Below are 19989 nucleotides of genomic sequence, written 5' to 3'. Positions count from 1 at the left end.
GGAAAGGAGATGTTTAATAGAGGCTCTGCTTGCCAGCATGCCAGTCACTGGAACAGAGTATTTATTACTTGAATGTGTGCCAGGAGATGGAAAATTATCTTAACTGTAATGTTTCCACCGAACATGGGAAATGAAAGATTAAAAACAAATAGCTAAAGAAGCTTTGAATTGGGCACTTTTACTATCAGTACAAGGTGTCTTAACTTTAACTCTTGAGACACTTTTCCTGAGCTTGAGACTCATGGCACAGAAACTCTTGGTCTGCCTCTCTGCACTTTTGCTCCTCCTGGATCCTTGGGCATCTATCCACACAATAAAGTTTGCAACTTCGGGCAGAAAATGAATATGTTGCATTATTTAACAGTGACTGCCTTCAGAATACTCCTGGGTAAGGTGGGAATGGTATTTTCGTGTTTCTGAGATCACATCTTTTTTCACAGCCACATGGCTGGTAGCATCTGAGTTAAAGAACAGTGTATTTTCTATTATAGTATATTATACTAATATCCATTCTTTTTGCCTTCGCAGTGGGATTTCTCTTCCCTGATTTTAGTTATGTAAAGGTTTGACAACAAGCTCAGCGAGAGCTGAGGATACCTACAGTAACATATTAACACATAGGTGTCTACAGACACACTAAATAGTCCCTGAACTTTGAGACTTGGTTCAGTTGACCACGCATGGGTATCTAATGCCATTTGACATTTTCTGGGGTATCCAAGATGTATCTGACAGGTTCACAAAGGTGACACAAGACATGCAGGAGACCTGCTTCCAGAGTGGGCCATTCCGCAGCATCTCGGGTACTGCTAGACCCTGTAAGGAGGCAGCTGAATCAGGCCCCTCATTGGAACAGTCAGTCATGTTCAGAAAATAATTCACTACCAAGTACAAGATCTGCATTATGGTGAGCTGAATGGCTCTCTAGGCCCTAGCGACTCTACATCTGCTGACTTAATGATAGCCTAACACCTAGCACATATGTTAACAGCATCATTAGAAACCTAACTGTATCAGGATTTAGGAACCTTGATTGTAAATGTCTGTGATTGAGAGCTGAATCTTGCTATAGTTGTCTAGGTTCCTTTTTCTGTTATGAAAATATTAAACCTATTCAAAGGGTAATTCAGTCTATCTGAAAATTTAAGTCAAAGATAAGTGGGAGGATTTACCACTAGGAAGTATTCCTCCTCCTACCCAATGACTTTAAGCTGGGCTGAGATAACTGCCATAAACCAACAGAGTGCAAATCATCTAACATTACATGTACTGACTCCAAATGACACAAATTTATTTTTGAGGTAGAATCTCACAATGATCAATTATATATATTTTAAACATTTCAGTTACTTTTAATACAGCTGGATAGCAATCACACCCTCAAGGAATTAAAGCTCTCCATTGTATTCTGCATCTTTTAAGTTTGATGTCATCAAGACAGGAGTGCATTTAACCTGAATACTTCTTTCACTCAGCTCTTCTTTAACCACATGGATAGTTTATATACATTTTTCACTAACCCTTTTGATAAAACAGTAATTTTTCTTCTTGTCTACTCACAATGAGGCTTAATTTTTCCATCTGTTTAAAATATCCATCATTAGTAACTCCTACAAACCTAGAAACTAATCTGGTTATTTGAGAAATATAAAAGCATACTTAAATTGGATATTAAAATTATAAACAACAAAGTATCCATGTCACTCTAAGATTAAAAACCTAAGTAATACTTCAAAATGGCTTACTAAAAAAAAATTACTCCAGTAGGAACTTGAATGCCAAATCTCAGCACGATTGAATTTGTTTCAATTCATAAATATGTGCAAATTAAAGCTTTTCTCCCCTCCAGCGCACAATGTCCAGAATTATTTTTTATTCTGAACTGAAATACAGCTCTTATTCAAAACCAGAACATTTCTTGAAAAAATTGTTGATCTTTACTTTAAAAGCTTTAAGCTTAATGTATTTCCTTCACCTTCTTCATTCTCATTATATAGTCCACTACGTTTCATTTTCAGTGTTTTTAAAGGCAGCAAGAAAGTGATGCTCGAGGCAGAGAAATAAAGGAAGATTTTCTTAAAAGTTTGAAAAAAAATCTGAAATAGGGCTGCAGATTTTCACAACTAATTGATCAGATGAGATCTCCCTCCACAAATAAATGCTCATGTCCCTTAAGACATGAGCAATGAAAGTTGCTTCACATTTTAAGTGGAAAATCTATTCCTCTTCACCAGATCCACCCATCAGATAATAAGAGAAGTTTAAAAAGGGGTTGTGGTTTGGTTAGACCACCAGGAGAGGAAGGGTTCAGGATGGGAAGCGAACTGAGGATGGTTTTCCACATATCCCCTTCCACTCACTGCAGAGGCTGGTGAATGCTTCCTCTGCTCTCAGCAGACCTACATGGGAAACCTGATGCCAGTGGGAGCATCCCCCACTGTAGAAAGGCATCAACATAAATCAAAGCTTGGTTTAGTGTGCTGAGTCTTTTTTTTTTCTTTCTTAAGGACTAAGTTCCTCTCGAGTGTAGAATAATTCTCCATTCATGACAGACTAGGAGAAAATACTCTGGATTTAAAAAAATCAAATTTTGTTGAATCTGGTCTCAGCATCTGTTTGCACAACTTAGCTCAAATTTAAGGATCTTGAACTAGAATAAAGAGTGTGTATCTCTCCTTGCTAGTAGATGACTCACTCAAAAAGTTACTAAACTGGACAATAAACTGGATACTAAACTGATTGTCAGTGTAAGGCCACTCCATACGTTTCAAGCACGTGATATTAAAGTACTCAGAGATCTTCAGCAAGGTATTTCATACTTGTGAATAAAGAAAATTTCAGAGGGTGCTAGATTTGACTTAATTCCTGCCTCCATCAGCTCCTCCATCTTGTACAGATGTAGGAAGAAACATCCCATGGATATGAAAAAGTACCAAAGACCTGGGTGCTGAAATGCCTGATCCCGCACTGTAGTCTGGTGATAAGAGGTCAATGCTAATCAATGTGGCACTCTCCAATACATTGGAAGCCCCTGAACTGGCAGGTTCAAATTTTGTGAGATAATTCAATTCGAGCAGCATGCAGTTGAGTGTAGGTTTGAATCACAGACCTGCGAACAAACCCAAGAATCAGCCAAAGTCTGTGAGTTTGCTGCTACAACCACCACATTCTGAAAGCGAGAAATGCCGGAAGGCGCTTCTCCAGCTGCAGGTGCTGAGGGGCTTCTGAACTTCTTCCAGCCGGCAGAACCATGTCAAGCAACTTTCAACGAGCCAGCAACATACATTTGCAAACTTACTTATTTTTCTCCAGAATAAAACACGCAATAAAACTCTGAGGTCCACATTACAGCGTGGGGCTTTTTCCGGTAGATCTTTTTCCCCGTGTTGCTGCAAGACATAGATGTATAAAAGCACCCAGGAGCAGAGGATTTTGGAAAGCACCTTTTCCAAGGGTCGCACTACCCCTGTGATTATGTTCGCTGCCTTTTCCTAATGAAGAGGTCAGAGCAGAAGCCCCGGTTGCAGAGGTCTGGGTGCCGTTCCGGCAGCACAAGGTGATTTCTTGTGAAGGGGTTTGTCCGCCCCGGGACAACCGGCGGGGGGAGGACGGCAGCCGCCCCCCTACCGCTCCCCAGCCCCTCAGGGACGGAAGGCAGAGGGTGTCTCCCCTTCCTCGGCTTCCTCCCCTCTCACCCTCCTCTCCCTCTCCCGCTGCCCTCGGCCCTGTCCCCCGCTCCCACGGGAAGCGGCGGCGCTGACAGCCGCCCTGTGTCCCTCTCCCCCCGACTGTCACTCTCCCTTTCGCCGCTATTATCGGCGGTAAGCCGGGGCAGTCCCCAGCCGGGCAGGGCTGCTGATCGCTATCGCTCGGGCTATGAGCTGCCCCTGCCATGAACCTGACTCCGGGGCGGGGGGAAGGCAGCGGGAGGGGGCTGCAGCGGGGAGGGAGGGGGGAGGAGGCGCTGATACAGTTTGGTTTCTTTTCTTATTTTCCTACCCTTTCTCCAGCGCTCAGTCTTTTGTGTCAGCTTTCAGAAATGCTCTGTTTGACTGGCAGCCTGTCACAGATCAGTTACCACCTAAAGCCGCTTGGCAGGGAGAGGTGACGGCCCAGGAAGGGATCTAAGTGGGTTTATCAGTGCTTCTTTACGCCTCGTGAGCTCCTTGACACAAAAGGAAAGGGTATTAAAGATCTAAAGCGAGCCCAAAAGCGTGAAAGCTCCTTATAGGCTGCGAGATGTGGATGTGACTAAATTTTTAAATATTTTGAGTTGATGCTATTCATTTTGCCAATAGAGTAGAAAGAATTTTTGTTACAGAAATGAGTGTATGTTCCACTCGAGTGAGATTTGGAAAAGGGAGGAAGTCCCTAAATATGTGCTTGGAATATTACAACTACCCTGTATTTACAATCATGCATCTGTTTTGAATATATATAAAATCTGACATATTTCTTTTTCTTAAAAAAACCCAACCCAACAAACCCCAACACACAGTCATTTAGCACATACAGTATTCAATTTCCTACTACTATTGCGGAATTCATTTAGGGGTTTTGTGTTTGTTTGTTTGTTAAAGTTTAAACATTATAATGTAGTAAGAAGGGTTGGCAATTTTCAAATCCTATAAGTGGTAAGCATGGAAAAGGTCCAGAATTCATTAGGTATATGCCATATCTCCTTTCAGGCTCTTTTATGCATGGATTATTGTTAAAGTAGTGTATTTTTAGCATGCCAATGGCTTCTCTCAGCACATTACTACAACCATAATGGTTACACTATAGGCAGCAGAGCACAAAGCCTTTTCCTTTGTTCCTAATTTACCAGAGCTCAAAGTCTTTTATTGTGCGATTTAAATTAAAACACATACATTTGTATGGGAGGCTACATCGGCAAGGTTTATGATTTGGAAGTGATGAAATAGCGAAAAAGCCAACCCACATCCTGGTGGCCAAAATAGGTAGACTTTTTTTCAACATCTACTTTCAGGAAATTATATGTATTCTAAACCTCACATATTCCAGCCTTGGTGAATGTTAATGAGAGTTATACAGAGATCAAGAACTGCCACGTTCAAGATTACTTTTTTCCCCATTTACTCAAAAAAGATGGAAAACGTTTATTTATTCATTTATAGTTTTCATATTTTTAACTGATCCATTTAGAAAGTTTTAAAAGTGTTTGGGATCATAATAACACGTATGGTTTTTTTTTCAAATACAAAAGAGTAAGTCACAATCCTCCTTCTCGCAATTCTGTATAGTCACCCAACTTGTTTTTCATGTCATTATAGCCCCTCCTAGCCTTCACATCTGCTGTCTACCATTTTCATTGCTTATAAGCAGCAGGTGAATGACCCAAATGAAAGATTTAACAAGCCCTCAGTGGAGCTGCTGCCCTGAAATTTCACTCCCCTACACAATGCTCTTTCCCTCTCTTTGTCTGAAGTGAAAAGGGTTTTTCCTTGGACCATTGTCTTGGCTGTTGGCTAATATTGTCATCCCCTATAAAGTTCTGTAAGTGGTTACTGAGCAGGATAAAGTGAGTCCTGTTAAAATATTTTCATGTTATTTCCTCAAATTTGTGAGTCAGGCAACTTAAATCATCCCCCTGCCCCTTTGCAATTAAAAACCTGCAGAAATTTCAGGAACAATGTTTACTGGTACAGCAAATTAAACGCCAGTATTTGTACCAACAGTTCAACAGGGATTTTTACACATCTCTTTGGAGTGCATGAAAAATATCGAGTGCCTACCAGATCAATGAAAACTGAACACTCATTTTTTGAGCAGTTATGATAAAATTCTGCAGCAAGGTTTGAAAAGAAATACATCTGTACAGCTGAAAATGTGAGGAAATCGCAATACACTTACCTGTTTTATCCACAGCTAAGAAAATCTAAATTCATCTTTTCCCTGTGTATAAATGACCCGATTTTCAGTTCATTCCCAAATACACTTGCAAGCACAGCACCACATCTCATCTACCCCAGATCACTCAGCGTGGACTGTTAACTTCTCAAGCTGTATCTATAATGAACTTGGTACTTCCTCTGCGGGTTAATCAGAAAGATTACTGAAAAGCTAAATCTATTACCTGTGAGATGGATTGAGGTAAAAAGAAAACCTATACTCATAATAAAATTCACTGGGAAGTATGTCATCAAAGTAAAGCTTTTGAGAGGCCTAAACTGAGATTGGAAGATAGGAACTTGCTAATCAGAAGTCTAAACTTTAGAGAACACCTGATTGTACCCAAAGGTTATACGTATTCTGTCACAGAGTTCTAACTTAAATAAGCTTACAAAGAAATTAGGTGAAAGGTGAAATTTATCATTGCAAAGAATGAGGGGCAGTGAAAAACTTGTCAAAAGTGTACACATCAATTCCTTGCACCAGCTGGGGCCTTTGGGAGCACTGGAAACACAGTCCCCTACAAATACACACAGGTCATTTAGCGTGGCTTCAGATGAAATTCATATGTACTTGTAATATTTTCTTTGTAATATTCAATATTCAAAGACTAAATGTCAGAATATCTAAGTTGGAAGCATTAATGACTTTTAAAAGTGTATAGTGCAGCTGGAAAGAAATGTGTTACCATATACACTGCGGACATGAATTCTTAAAGTACATATCCTGTCTCAGATTACCCAGGAACATCTAAAGCAAAGATCTGTCCCAGCCTGAGCAGTGATACATTCTCTGCTTCCTGAGCCCATCAGCTTTTGGGGAGAGAGGTGCTGGAATCCTAGCTTTATTTGTATTTAAGAACAACCTGAGGCATTGGTTGTGCTAAACTAATGCCTGACGGGTGTAGGGCAGCAAGACTGCCAAGTTGCTGGTGCTTAGGGGTCAAGCCAGGGAAAACAAGCCCCATACCTATTACTTTGCACATGTTACATGAAAGGATCCTTTAAACCATTTTGTAGGGACAGCTACCTTTAACAGTCATTTTAGTGTCCTTTTATTCTGCCATTGTGGTGTAATGGACTTCAGTATGGGTAAGAATGTGGGTGTGGTGTTACACAAGGGCAAAAGGATGAAAATTATGCCTTTCATTATTTTACTTATCTCAGTTCTTGGTTCTACCTTCAGGGCTCCTCTAGCATTTCTCCATCTTTACATACAAGCTTTGCCTATAAAGAAAAAACACCATAAGCACCTGTAAAACTCCCACAGGAGCTTGTCTCCTTTGTCAGTCACTCTTTCTCACTTTTCTCCAAGTAAACTGGACTGGAAAGCAGCTGAGTGCCAGAGTCCATCTGAGGGAGAAGGCTACAGTTCACCACTTTCCATCGAAGTGGAAATTTCAGCTTGCCAGTATGAGACATATTCAATAACACCTGATTAAAAGCATACCATGGAGTCTGGGTAATGAAAAAGACAAAGAGGAGTGCACAGAAAAAGAAGGGAGGAAGATGGAAATAAACTAGGGGGAAAGGTCCTTATTTTAAACTCTTCCTCATGAACACCACCACATCTTAAGTCATACCATGTAGTCCTTTGGAAACTTTGCATTTACTGCTTACTCCAGAGGCTGAATTTTAATTTGGCTTTTAATCAGTTGTCTGCTGAAGAAACAATGACAAGAGAGAACTAAGAGTCACAGCCTGCTCTTCGCTGGCCATGAGCTATGGCAGGTGGCATGTCCTTGAGGAGGGGAGCAGTGGCAGGTGAAGAAGCAGGAGGACCCTGACACTGGCATACTAGCTCTCAGGCAGTCTGGGTATGAAAGAGCCTGGTCAAAGGAAAGAAAAATGACATTATTTCCATCTGTTGCAATAAGGAAGCTTACACCATAGTAAATTAAACAATCCACTCAATGTAACAGGGTGTGCTCATAGAAACCTAATCTACTCCAAATCTTCACCTGGGATGACACACATCCCATCCTAGTTACTGGGTTTTAAGTTTCTGCCGAAGTGTAACAGACTGTTGCACAAAAACACGCAGACATTTCTGTTGTCAAGAATTGGACTTTCATGGACACGGTGTACTTAAAAACTGTGATTTAGCAGCAGTGACAGCTATAAGCGTTCAACACTGAAAACATCAGAACCCCTCCAATCCAAAACGGCTGCCTCTGTATCTTGACTTATCTGAACACTAATTTTAAAGGTTTAAACAATGTAACAGGTATAAAGAGTAAGTATAAACACAGTAATATGCTTACCATTTTAGACATGATTAAAACAGCTGGTATTTGCTGCACAAAGGCAGTGGTATAACTGAGGCAGAAAATCTTAATCCTGTCTATAGGCCTTTAAAGTTTCCACAAGGATGAAGGGTGCTATAAAAATATTTATAAGCCTGTAACTAGCAAAAATGACTTCATTATGATCTCATGATGTGCTGCCAGAGCACCAATTAAATTGACTTGATAATGTTATGATTAGGCTGTACTTTTCATCAGTTACAAAGCTCTTGATTGAAGAAGAGATTTGCAACATTGAAAAAAATGACCTTGTGATATGGATTTTTATCAATGACTTTTTACCTTGCTGGTTTCCAATTACATGACAAATAAATAATAGTACTTGCAGCTCCTATTATACTTCTGAGGATCCCAAAGTACTCTGCTGATTAATTAGCTTCACAAGAGCTGTGAGAGTTACATACACGTTATCATGTTGTTATTAACAATTCAAAATTCAAATGTGATATCTTTGCCCCCTTCAAATAAATGGCAAAAATCCTTTTGACTTTAGTGGGGGTAAATTTTACTCAGAGAGTTTAAGCGGTTAGACTAAGGTCACAAAATCTGTCTGCAACAGAACTGGGATATCTCTCATTTCTGACTGCCACTGCAGTTAAAGCCATAAAGTAACTCAGGTAAAATGTAAACGGTTTGAATTACACTTGATCCTGTACTTCCATTGTCAAAAAGTCAGCTTTAAAAGTCATAACATGCCACTACCAACCCTAGGTTTTTTTCTTAAAAAAAGCAAATTCACATAATGCAGAAACATTTGAGTGGTGGAGAAAAGAGAGCACATATTCGACAAAGTATTCTTTCAAGTCCTTTTCAGTCTATAACATAAATGTTTGAGAACACCTGTATTTCAGTATTTATATGAACACATACATTGAATAAGTGTGTATTTGTATTAAACATGTTCTAATATTTGTTTCAACATGAATTCATAGATGAAAATCAATGCAAGGTACAGCAGTGTATTCAACATTCCTCGGGCAAATTCAAAATTACTTAAGCAATTACATCATGATAAAGAATAATTTGGGGGGAGAAGTATTCCTTGATGCTCTACGTGTGTACTTCATGGTTACAGCTCTTTCTTAGCATTAATTTGATTCTTCAGATGCAGTGAAGGGGACATTCTTCACACCACACTCCAACTCCTTTGAAAACTTACAGAAAAGAAGGACAGAGCAACAACTGGGTTTTCAGTTAGGGAACAGAGTAGACAGAAAAAAAATTTTCTAGAATCAGTTCAAAAGCCATGGCAGCTGGAGCAGTGACAGCTGAGCTGTGTTGCTTGCTGTCCATCTGTCCACCAGGCAGGACAGTTTCCCACCAGAAGAGAAATGGAACCTGAGCTACATTTTTTTGGGGGGAAGTATTATTAAAAGACTTATGATAGCAACCTTAGCTTGTTACTTGTTTCCTCTTTCTTCAAAAGATATTTCAAGCATCTTCCAGTACATGTGAAAAAGACCCTTTCATCATCAATTGTCAAACATGGACAAAGCAGTGGAATCTAATTCTCGGTTCTTCTCTTGCAGTATTAGTGGAAGCAGAAGAGACCAGAAAGGGAAAATGCAGAGAGTGTGAGAGGTGCATCCGTATGGAGAACGGGAAGGTGACACCTACATATGTTTATGATCCCTTACAGGAGATGTGACACATGGCAAGAAAAAACAGAGAACTGTGATGACCTTCAGTACTGACTGCATGGTAACTGGTGTAAAAAAATGCTCCCCCTCCAAATATGCTATTACAAAGCCAAGGATAGCTAAAACCACTACAATTAGATGCAATTAATTAAATAGTGCCAACCAGAGCTGGTTAGTCCACATGGTACAATAAGCAGTATCTCAGCAGGCTAGACCAACTGTGACTTCCATGGGGATACTCTCGATTCTAATGTTATGACAATTTCACAATGAAACTATACTTTTAAATGATATCTTTACTCTTGTGATGCCTTTTTATTATAATAAATGTACATTATAACTTTTAGATATTAAGTTATATTATAAACTTACCTCTATTATGAAAGCACGTAATTTCATGTTACCAGGATGCATTTAGTGTGGTAGCAGGAAGAGGGAAAGAAGTTTACAATCAACATTTAATCCGGCTGCCAAATGGAAATAACAGCTCAATAACAGCAAAAAAATAAAGCAGGATTTAAGGCTCTAAGCAACGCCAATCTTGTGTCTTTAATGCTTAAAGACAAAGCAAAGCATAAGCCATTTTACAGTTGTATACAAGCGGTTTTATTAGTTTTGCCCTATAAATGCCAAATTTCACATAAACCACGGTGTAACATAAAAACTTCTTTCAAGTTGCCCTTTGTAGCCAACTTAAAAGTCATGTACAGATCTCTATAGATCTTAGGTAGAAAATGACCCAGAAATTACTGTTAGGCAAAAAAGTTCTCTGTATGTTTGGGTGCAGCATTTCCCCAAATCCACGAGCACTGTATTTCAGGGGTTATGACACATATCCAGACTATAAGAATCAAAATAAACTGGTTATGCTTCAAAGGACTATTGGTACAAGCAGTCATACTATTGATAGTGCGATTTGACCATATTCCTGTTTACAGATATGAAAATGAAGACAAATTCTTGGAAGACTCCGTGTTAAAAATTTACAATTCACTTTCAGTAAGTGGAGGTACTTGTATCACAGATATAAAAATAAAAGAAACAAACCCACAGGATTTTCAGAAGTTTCTATTTACCTTCGCAGAGCCTGGAAAAATCCCGAAGATATGCCTGTAGGAAGACATCTTCCTACCTCCTGGGATGCTAGCAGTAAGATTGATTGCCTTCTTCCAAAGACTTCCAGCAAGAAATAGTGTCCAACTCAGTTTGGAGAAAACAGATAAAAGATTTAACCTCCAGTCTCTAGTAACAGCAGTGGACACTGAACTAAATTATCTATCCAGCAGGGTGAATTAGCTTGACCACTAAGTGGATGTGATTAAAATCAGGGATGGACAGTCTTTTCCAGCAGACAATACAAGGAGAGCAAAATAGATCACTACCATTTCACTTGTTTTCTGGCATACCACGATTTGCTTTTGGAAGAATACATTGCAAAGCCGGACACAAATCATAATACCTATTTGTCTGCTAAGGCTCCAAATAATATACACTTTGTACATGATTATGTTAAAACCAAAACCAACAGCTTGATTTTTTTTTTTTTTTTTTTAATTTTTTCCCCTCAAGGAAAGCTTCTACGCTGCAAAACACAGAAGATACTTAAAGAGAAACAAGTAATTCACATGTGGCATGTATACCAAACTTCTTTTCCTTTATATTTCTGCATTGGATTTTCTGTACCTTCCCCCTTCACCTATACTCTTCTCCTTTATTGAATGCGAATTCAGAGAAGCTTAAATCAAATATATAAGGTGTCACCAGGTTCAAGTAGATTTGAAATTAGGTGAAGAAAGTTCACTCAAACTCACAGACTGTTTCTGGCTTCAGCAATTCTGAGAACAAACATAATCTATATCCATAGGGGAAGAATTTGAAGCAGTCTCTGATAGCAGAAATGTAGATCTACACCTTTTCAAACGCAATGGAGTTTAATAAACTTTTCTTAAAATGTCCTTTGACTTCCCATTGGCTGCTAGATGGGATGGGGCAATACAAGCCTCACAAATTATAATTTCAAATACTTTTTATATTGGTAGTCTTACAATCAATATTTCACTACTATTCAAGACTTGCAGTCAAGATTATGGTTTATAAAAATGCCAGGTTCTGTTAGTTTATATTTCTGTACTATTTATTTTCTGCTGATGCTTATAGACCATCATTTCCAAGCACCTACATCCCAGTGCGGATGTTATGTGTTTTTCTTTCCAGTAGAAAAATAATTAAAAAAAAAGAGACCAAAATGTGCTGATAATCTGTTGTTTACTTCTAATCAGAATCTGGAACATGGTCTGCATTTTTAAAGCTTCCTAAAACATGCTAAAATGAGGTTTAAAAGAGTATCATATGATGGGCAGCGTTCATTCGATTATATGCAACTGGTGTTATGCTTACCATTAACATAGCACCATAAAGCACAATAAATAAGTTGAAGCAGTCAAGAATTTAATACGGAAGTAGGTACACATAAATTATATAGCCTGACAGTTCATACAAATCCAAAGAAAATTCTAACATTAAGATGTATAAGGTGAGGCTTCATAACACATCCAAATACTGAAAAGTATTTTGTCTAATTGATATTCAGATACTGACTAATTTAAAGATAAATCATTTTACATTATAAAGAACATTAATGAAAGCCTCTTAATTTAAAAGATCGTCTCCCTAGAAAAATGTTCAGTGACACTTAACCATGTTGTTATTTCCAGCATGTGAATATACTTGGTGAAATTCCACCATCATTAGTGAAGATCTGCTTCCCTAGGTGTGGAGAACGTTATTTTCCTGGCTGTAGCATGAATGGAAGAAAGAACAAACAAATGTATGAAAAAGAGACTGAGAAAAGTGTATGAACTGATAGAGGAAGTGAAAGGAATGAAGGAGGGGAAAGAGGGAAAGGGAAAAGAACACGTGTACAAGACAGTATTAACAGTAAAAAAATCCCAACAAAACAGTATGAAGATAAGAGCGACTAGAGAGAGGAAAGCGAAATCCAGAAATGGTGGGAAATTATGCTGGCTACAGGAAAACAAAAGCACTTTGACCTCACACATCAGTCCAAGTGTGACCTGCTCTTAAGCACAAAAGAAAAATAAAAGCTGGATAAGCCAATGATGTTTAAAAAATCTGTAGATAGTTTTCTATGGATATAAGCTGGGTTTGTGGAGAAAAAAATAGATTTCATAAGTAAATATATGCCTGTGTGCAAGCACAAACTTACTGAACCCCTAGCTCTGGGATTTCAGGTGCAAAATCAGTTACCAAGGGTAAAGGAACTGAAGTTTATTTTAGCCTCAAAATCCTCTGCTGCCAAAGAGCCAGAACTTAAGTAGTTCATACGGTGAATTTTGCAGCCTGAACCGAGCATGTACAGCATTTATTATATAAAATCGATATAGAAATGTCATCTGCAAAATCCCTGCCTGCCCTGCCTACCCCTACACCAGAACGTGTATGTGATAACAAAACAAACTGCAGCTGACTCACGCTGTTTCTGCAAGGGGAAGTATTTTGATATCCAAACCTTTTCCCTCGCCCTTTTGTTGTTGTTGTTGTTCTCAGTGCAAGCAGAAGAGAGAATTCCTTCTGTTTTATCAAATGGTTCATTAACAACCAGTTTTGATGAGATTCTAATGACATTACCGCAGCTGCCACCAGCCTCACCTCGTTTCAGGCTGCAGGCAATAACAGAGACACAAAAGTCTTAGGAGTTTCATCGTGGTCACTGTCAGCATACGTACACTGGCTGCAGTGACCAAAAACTTCAGTCTGTGTTACACTGGTAGGAGAAGAGACAAAGGGAGAAATCCTGATGGTCAAAAGTTTGACAAAAGACAACTCCTGAATTCTTGAGCTTGTTGTTACTAGATTTTACTTACCATAAGAGAAATAAATGCTCTTAATCATAATGTGATTCTAATAATCCTCATTCTTTCCAGCATGAAATAAAAGTTAAAGATTACATATTAAAATATAAAAAGAATATTTGAGATTTAATAATTTTTCTTTTTGTTTTTTTTCTCTAAAAAGTAGAAATTAGTAGCCATCCTATTTACACAGAAACATACTTTCATCAAAAAATTGCAAAGATCCGTAAGTATATGTTGTGACTTACAGTAGAACACATCTATTGTTTAGCTACATAGCACCATGAATATATAGTAAAACGGGAAGAGAGTCATCTCACAGGTAGTAACCACCTTTCCCTCATACTAAGCCACTACTTCATAGTCTTATACAGTCTGTAGAGCGTTAGAGATCCTCGGAAAAATGTAAGTGACAGTTTCAGAATTTTTTTATCGTTTTGTAAAGTAAACCTGCAGTGGATTTACCTCATAAAACTAAATCAAAGCTGATGTTTTTTAGCAAGCAACACTCAAAATAAAGATGTTAATGGGTTTATCCCTTCCCATATGTTCTTGGCCCATTTGTTTTTGTTTTGCTTTGAATTTCAATTTTGATGTTTTTAGTGAAGTATTGTGAAAATACATGCATACATAAGTATCTATGATTTACAGGGAAAATATCATAATACAACATGTATCAAATACTACACTGAAACCGAAGCACAAGTACTAGTAGAAACATAGTTATTTTTGAAAAGCCTGTGGATTTCAGAGGAAGCTAATGGATGGAACAGTTGTCAATGTACTGGAGGAAACAGTGTGTAGAAATGGGCATTCCCATTATGTGCACTATCTGGCAAATCCCATCCCTATTTTTAGGTCAACGGATATACACTAAACGGATTCAGTCCTATCCTGATCTTTATGCCACGTGACCTCCACTGAGGGCTCACGGGGGCTCCATCCCATAGGTGCTCATCCACCTGGAGATCTAGAGAGAATGACCACATCGTTGAAGATATTTTGATGCCCTATGCTACTCAAAAATCTAAACAACAGTCTGTGCTCTTCTTTGTGTTACTTAGAAATTTCATCAGGCTTTAACATCTGATGCTTCTATGCTCCTTAGTCGGCAGCTCCAAGTAAAAGAGTCTGAAGTAATTCAACACAGTGATAAAGAAGCCTTGAATTTCTGTAGTGAAGGCCATACCTGGCAGGAAAAGGTGCAGTCTTCAGCACAGCCTACAGTGGCAGAAAGCTTGCTTTCTACTTGTTTATCTAGGATTAGGAAACTCAGTTCAGCACTTTGACAGTCACAGGCAAATGTCCTCTTTAGAGATGTTATAATCATTCCTTCAGTTCCTGGAAATATTTTCCTTGCTCACCAGCACCCCTTCCATCATGCCCAGGAGGAGTCTAAGAGATTGTTCTTCCATTTAGTAATGTCTTTTAGACAATGATGCCATTGTCTCTTACTGACAAGAAGGAAACAGAGTTGAGTGTGTCTGTACACTGATTTAACAATTTCTAGTAAAGCTATTTAAAGTTCCAGCACATAGACAAGAGGGACAAAGGCAAGAGGGGACAAAGCTCAGTTTCAAATGTCAGAGTCCTTTGCAGAGAGTAACAAACGGCTACACTGCTGGAAAAGGACAGACCTGCAGGACTATACACACCAGTATCACAGTTCAAGAGCTGGTATTGAAGCTACACCCAATGTAAAATTCTAGACCGTAATTTGCAGTTATCAGAAATGCTGTAATATCCTAAAGATTCTTAGGCTGTTTAGTGATTACCTTTTGATCAAGATTCCCATTTAGGCTGTATAAAGAGGTAGGTGGTATTCTTTAAATACAAAGACTCAATTTACACCTGTACTGTACTGGTGGTTTTCTTTTCTGTATGATTAAGTGGGAAGTAAATACTGAGGATTTTTCTTTATATTTGTTTTAAAAACTTTATTTTCTAACAAGATGATCATCCTATAGTAAACAGAGACAGCAGTTAACTGTTCAGGTTTCAGATCATTTGACACTGAGATGACAGAGTCTGAAAATCTGGATACCATAAGTCAAATTGTTACCTGCAGCAACTCCTTCTAAATCCAAAGCAGGCAACAACTTTTTGCTTATTAAAACTTCCTACAAACCAGCAGGGATAAGGAAACAAGCCTTTATGTGTGGACATTCACATAATTACGCAAATGTCATGAGTTCTCCTTGATAAAATAGAGCCACTAAAGAATAAATAATTAAAAAAAAAAAAAATCCAGGTAGTCAAATACAACTAAACTGTTAATTTAGAAATATAATTTCTCCTTCATTAAAGAATAGTTTTGAATTATGATCTGTGTTTCAGGATCTGAAATCCTTTCCTTGCATGTAGGTGTGGGGACAGAGGAACTTCAGAGGTTAGGGAATTAGCCACTGAAAATATTAATTACATTACTTCAGTAGAAATGATACTATATTTGTTATTAGTCAATATAACATTATATTCCTCATTAGAATTAAGCTGTAAAATTAGCTTTTTTATTCTTAATACTGTAAGAGGCTTGACAGGATGGAACATAAAATGCATTTTACAAACAATTCCTTCTGTAATTGGATTGTTCTGAAAGTATAATCCTTTCTCTGTGGTTTAAAATTAGTATTTATAATGACAAGTCTTGATAAATATAAAAATGCAGAAGTCTATGCCTGAGCAAACTGTTTTTAGTTCTGTTCCTCTTTTTCCCCTCGCTCTTCTGCACCTAAGTGTATTTTCTTTGAGACAGAAAGAGGGACGCAGGCTGAATGCTGAATACAATCTTGCAAATGTTTTCTGGTTTTCCTCCCTCACATTTTCTTTTTCAGAATCCTAATGTAACACTTCCCTGCACTATCACATGTTAAAGCCCTGGCTCCTGGACTGTTGTATTTGACCAGCAATTAAGAAGCTCCCTGCATGAGAAACCCTCCTCCTCATAGAATTCTTAGCCCTCGTTCCCTAATGTTAGCCGAGCAAAACGGTATATCTTTATACACACAGTGCAACTGCCAAGAAATCAATTCCATGTGTTTTCCTCCCTTTTTACACTTTTAAAGGACCGTGATCAGTTTTCTACCTCTGCTTCTTTTACACATCCTTTACTGCTTTAAAGCAGTGTCTGAGCCCTTCCCCTCTCCCCTGCAAGGAAAAGAAGAAGAAAAAAAAGGCAAAACAAAACAGGTAGAATTCCTCTGTTACCATTAACACCTAAAAATATGATCATGAAACAAAAGCTTTGCTCCTCTGTCCAATTTGATGTCTTTTTCATGCTGCCTCAGTGATGGCCAAATAATTGGTTGTTCACTTGTGTCCTTGTCTCCCCCGACAGTTCCACAGATGCCCTGAACAATGCTCCAAAGACTGCTTTCAGTAGGGGCAAATCCTCATTAATCATTCCTGGCTGACAGCACAAGGGAACACCTGCATCTGGTGCAGGGACCAAGCAGTGGCTTCTGGGAGCATGCATTAAAAAGACCAACCAATTCAACTTGTGGGAGTAGGCTTCTAATAGCCATGTGAAAAATCTGTCTCTCGCCGGATTTTCCTTTCATTAAGTATCTAAAATTAGACCTGTGGCTCCTGTTGAGATTAAAACACCAATGGATTCTACACAAATCAGGAAATGAACAGTACTGTATGTTATGATAAATGGCTGCTAAATTCTTTATGTCTAGATCAAGCAATGCTAGCATTAAATACTGATGAAGTGTCACATAATTTTCATTTAGAAACGACTGTACTTTGAGCTTCATGTCCTGTGGTGCTCATAAATATTTTTCCCTGCTATATTTCACAAATAGACTACACAGACGATACAGATATTTTTACCATGTAGCCCCGAGTTCGTACTGTATATAAACTGTTTTTCTAAGCAAGCACATCAACCTTTCTGTGCAAAATACTTTCAGGAAATGTTTGTAGTGCAAAAAGCTACATAGCCACCCAGTATTATAAAGCCATGTTCTAGCTTCCTATTAAAACACTTTCCAACAGAATAGTTGTCAGGTTGTGGTTTTTTTTTTTTTAATTGATTTTATTGTGTTTAGAGTATAGGGAGCAATTTTTCTTATGAGGAAAACAGGAAAGGAGTGAGGAAAGCAAAAATAAGTTTGGGTTTGGTTTGTTTTTTTCTCCCCCACAAAAATGAGTCAGATATAACTATCTAAATATGTAGGGCCATTAAAATCTAAGGTAGGATTCCAACTGATTTCAATGGGCTTTGGGTCAGGCCCTTAGGCCCCGCATCTGCTCTGTGATTAAATAAGCACATCTTTTCCCACACAGAAACTGGAGAGAACCACCATGGGCTGGGGATTACAAATGACTAACAACGTATTTTTTTTACACATATGACTGAGCACAACCAGGCTTTTAGTCTGTCCATAAATATGTTCCCACCTCAAACAAGAAACACTCGGCTGATATAGGAAGTATCTTTTAAAAGGCAGTCAATTATCACCTATACACCATGGTGAAGATTTCAGCCAAGGTCAGAAGGGGGAGCAAAGGAAAAAAGTGAGGTAGGGTTAAAAAACCTACAGAAGTCTGAGCATTAAAACACCACTAGTGCTGAGGTGCTGTGTACAATGTAAGAGAGCGTAAACCACATCTAGCATAAGACTTACAAATTTAATTTGAAATCTATTTTCCTGCAAGCTGATGCTGGTGAAACTGATTTGGAAAATCTGAAACAGAATTTTGAAGTGGCTTTTTTTTTTTTTTCCTAACCTTTAATGAGAAGGAAAGGTTTGGATTTTCATTTGCAAAATAAAATCATGTTTTGGACAAGCAAGAATAAAGCTTGCGTGCGGTAGATTTCAAAAAAAACCCAAAACAACCAAACCAAAAACCAGAAAAAAAACAGCAGTGATGACAAAAAAAGAAAAGCTATGAACTGCCACATTTGGCAAATCAAGACTTAAACATGCATGCATATACACCTTACATGTCTTTTTATAGTTTATCTTCATATGTTTAAGACTTTTACAGTTACCGAACAAAACTTCAAATACATTTATTTTTTGCACTTCATTGTCAGTTAGAAATAGTAACATTTGACAAAGGAATACTTTCTTCCTAGAGAATGCAGTACCAACATCTGCACAAGAGAAATGACGCCATCTAAATGCTATGAGTTAAGGAGATAAATAAGAGCAGCTAGACCAATACAGATACCTATTTGTTATAACAGGTATATTATATATACAGATCTATATATCCTTAAGGATAATTCGTTACAGATGCAAACTACCTATTTGGCCTATTCTCTGAAAGCTACTAACACTTGAAGTCTTGATCTTTTCACTATTACATTCTACTGTGCTTTCATAGCAGCAACTAATATTAAGTTGTTCAGAATTTCATTCAGATGTGGTGGAAATTCGGATTATAACTGATCAGTTTCATTTAAGAATATTTTCCTAAAATCTGCAAAAATCTCAGATCTTTAAAGTGCCTGTAAGGACTTTATGCAAATATATACAGAAGTTGGGTAAACAAGTGACTATGCAGATGTGATGTAATTATGTTCACGTCTGTTTGTAAGGACAGTAAATATGCTGACACATATAGTAGGCACAGGTATATCTCCTTAGTAATATACCTCAGTTATAGATGTGAAATACTGAATGTGGGAAGTCCCCTTCCAATTTTTTTCTTAACTAAGTGAGATGCTGAGCAAATTGTCACACATGCAGGAAGCTGGAATGCAAATTCCAGCTGCCCTCAGGCAAGTCTCATTAGGCTTTCCAAAATCTTTTCAAATTTGCTGTGTAAATAATTTCACATGTAACTAGACAAAATCTCCTGTTCAAAAGCAACATATTTCACATGTACTTCAAACATACGGAGGGGAAGGGGGAAGGAGGAGTCCTTCAAAAAGACACTGTTAAGGTGAAAAAACATGTAAAGCATTATCTTGGTCATTACTAGAAGCTCTGATTATTCTATCATATTAAAGTTTTAAAATAACTTTAAAAATCTGTTACTTTTATCACAGGTATTACTTCCCTCACACTGGATAATGAAAGGAGACTAGCAAGTGTCACTGTTTGTTTCACTCTTATAAACTTAAAACTAAGATGAATCAGCACCAAAGTTTGCATAAAATTAAAGTTTATACTCTAATAATAAAGACAAACCCCCAAGATGCTCAATTTTAAAAATTCATTTTTTAGACCACTTCAATTGATAATAACTTTGAAAATCTTGTTAGATCTTGCCTCACTCAGCCCTTCCCTCTTCTTTTGAA

The 19989-nt window shown here is 38.0% G+C and overlaps 1 protein-coding gene across 7 annotated transcripts in view; it reads right to left on the bottom strand.

Moving 5' to 3' along the window:
• The window catches only part of LOC130599963 (uncharacterized), a 205551-nt gene that overhangs the window by 43835 nt on the left and 141727 nt on the right, over window positions 1-19989 (bottom strand). For 2 of the 7 annotated variants that reach the window (XR_008972339.1, XR_008972338.1), the window contains one exon: window positions 14662-15184. The exons of the other annotated variants lie outside the window; for them this stretch is intronic. The gene's annotated coding sequence lies outside the window, so the exon portion shown is untranslated. Of the gene's footprint in view, window positions 1-14661; window positions 15185-19989 lie in introns of those variants that run through there. 7 annotated transcript variants of the gene reach the window in all.

This window comes from Pezoporus wallicus, unplaced genomic scaffold, assembly GCF_028554395.1.
Source record: "Pezoporus wallicus isolate ANWC-B61680 ecotype Strahan unplaced genomic scaffold, APGP_CSIRO_Pwel_v1 contig_747, whole genome shotgun sequence".
Classification (NCBI taxonomy): Eukaryota; Metazoa; Chordata; class Aves; order Psittaciformes; family Psittacidae; genus Pezoporus; species Pezoporus wallicus.
This window is presented reverse-complemented; position numbering and strand designations above follow the sequence as displayed.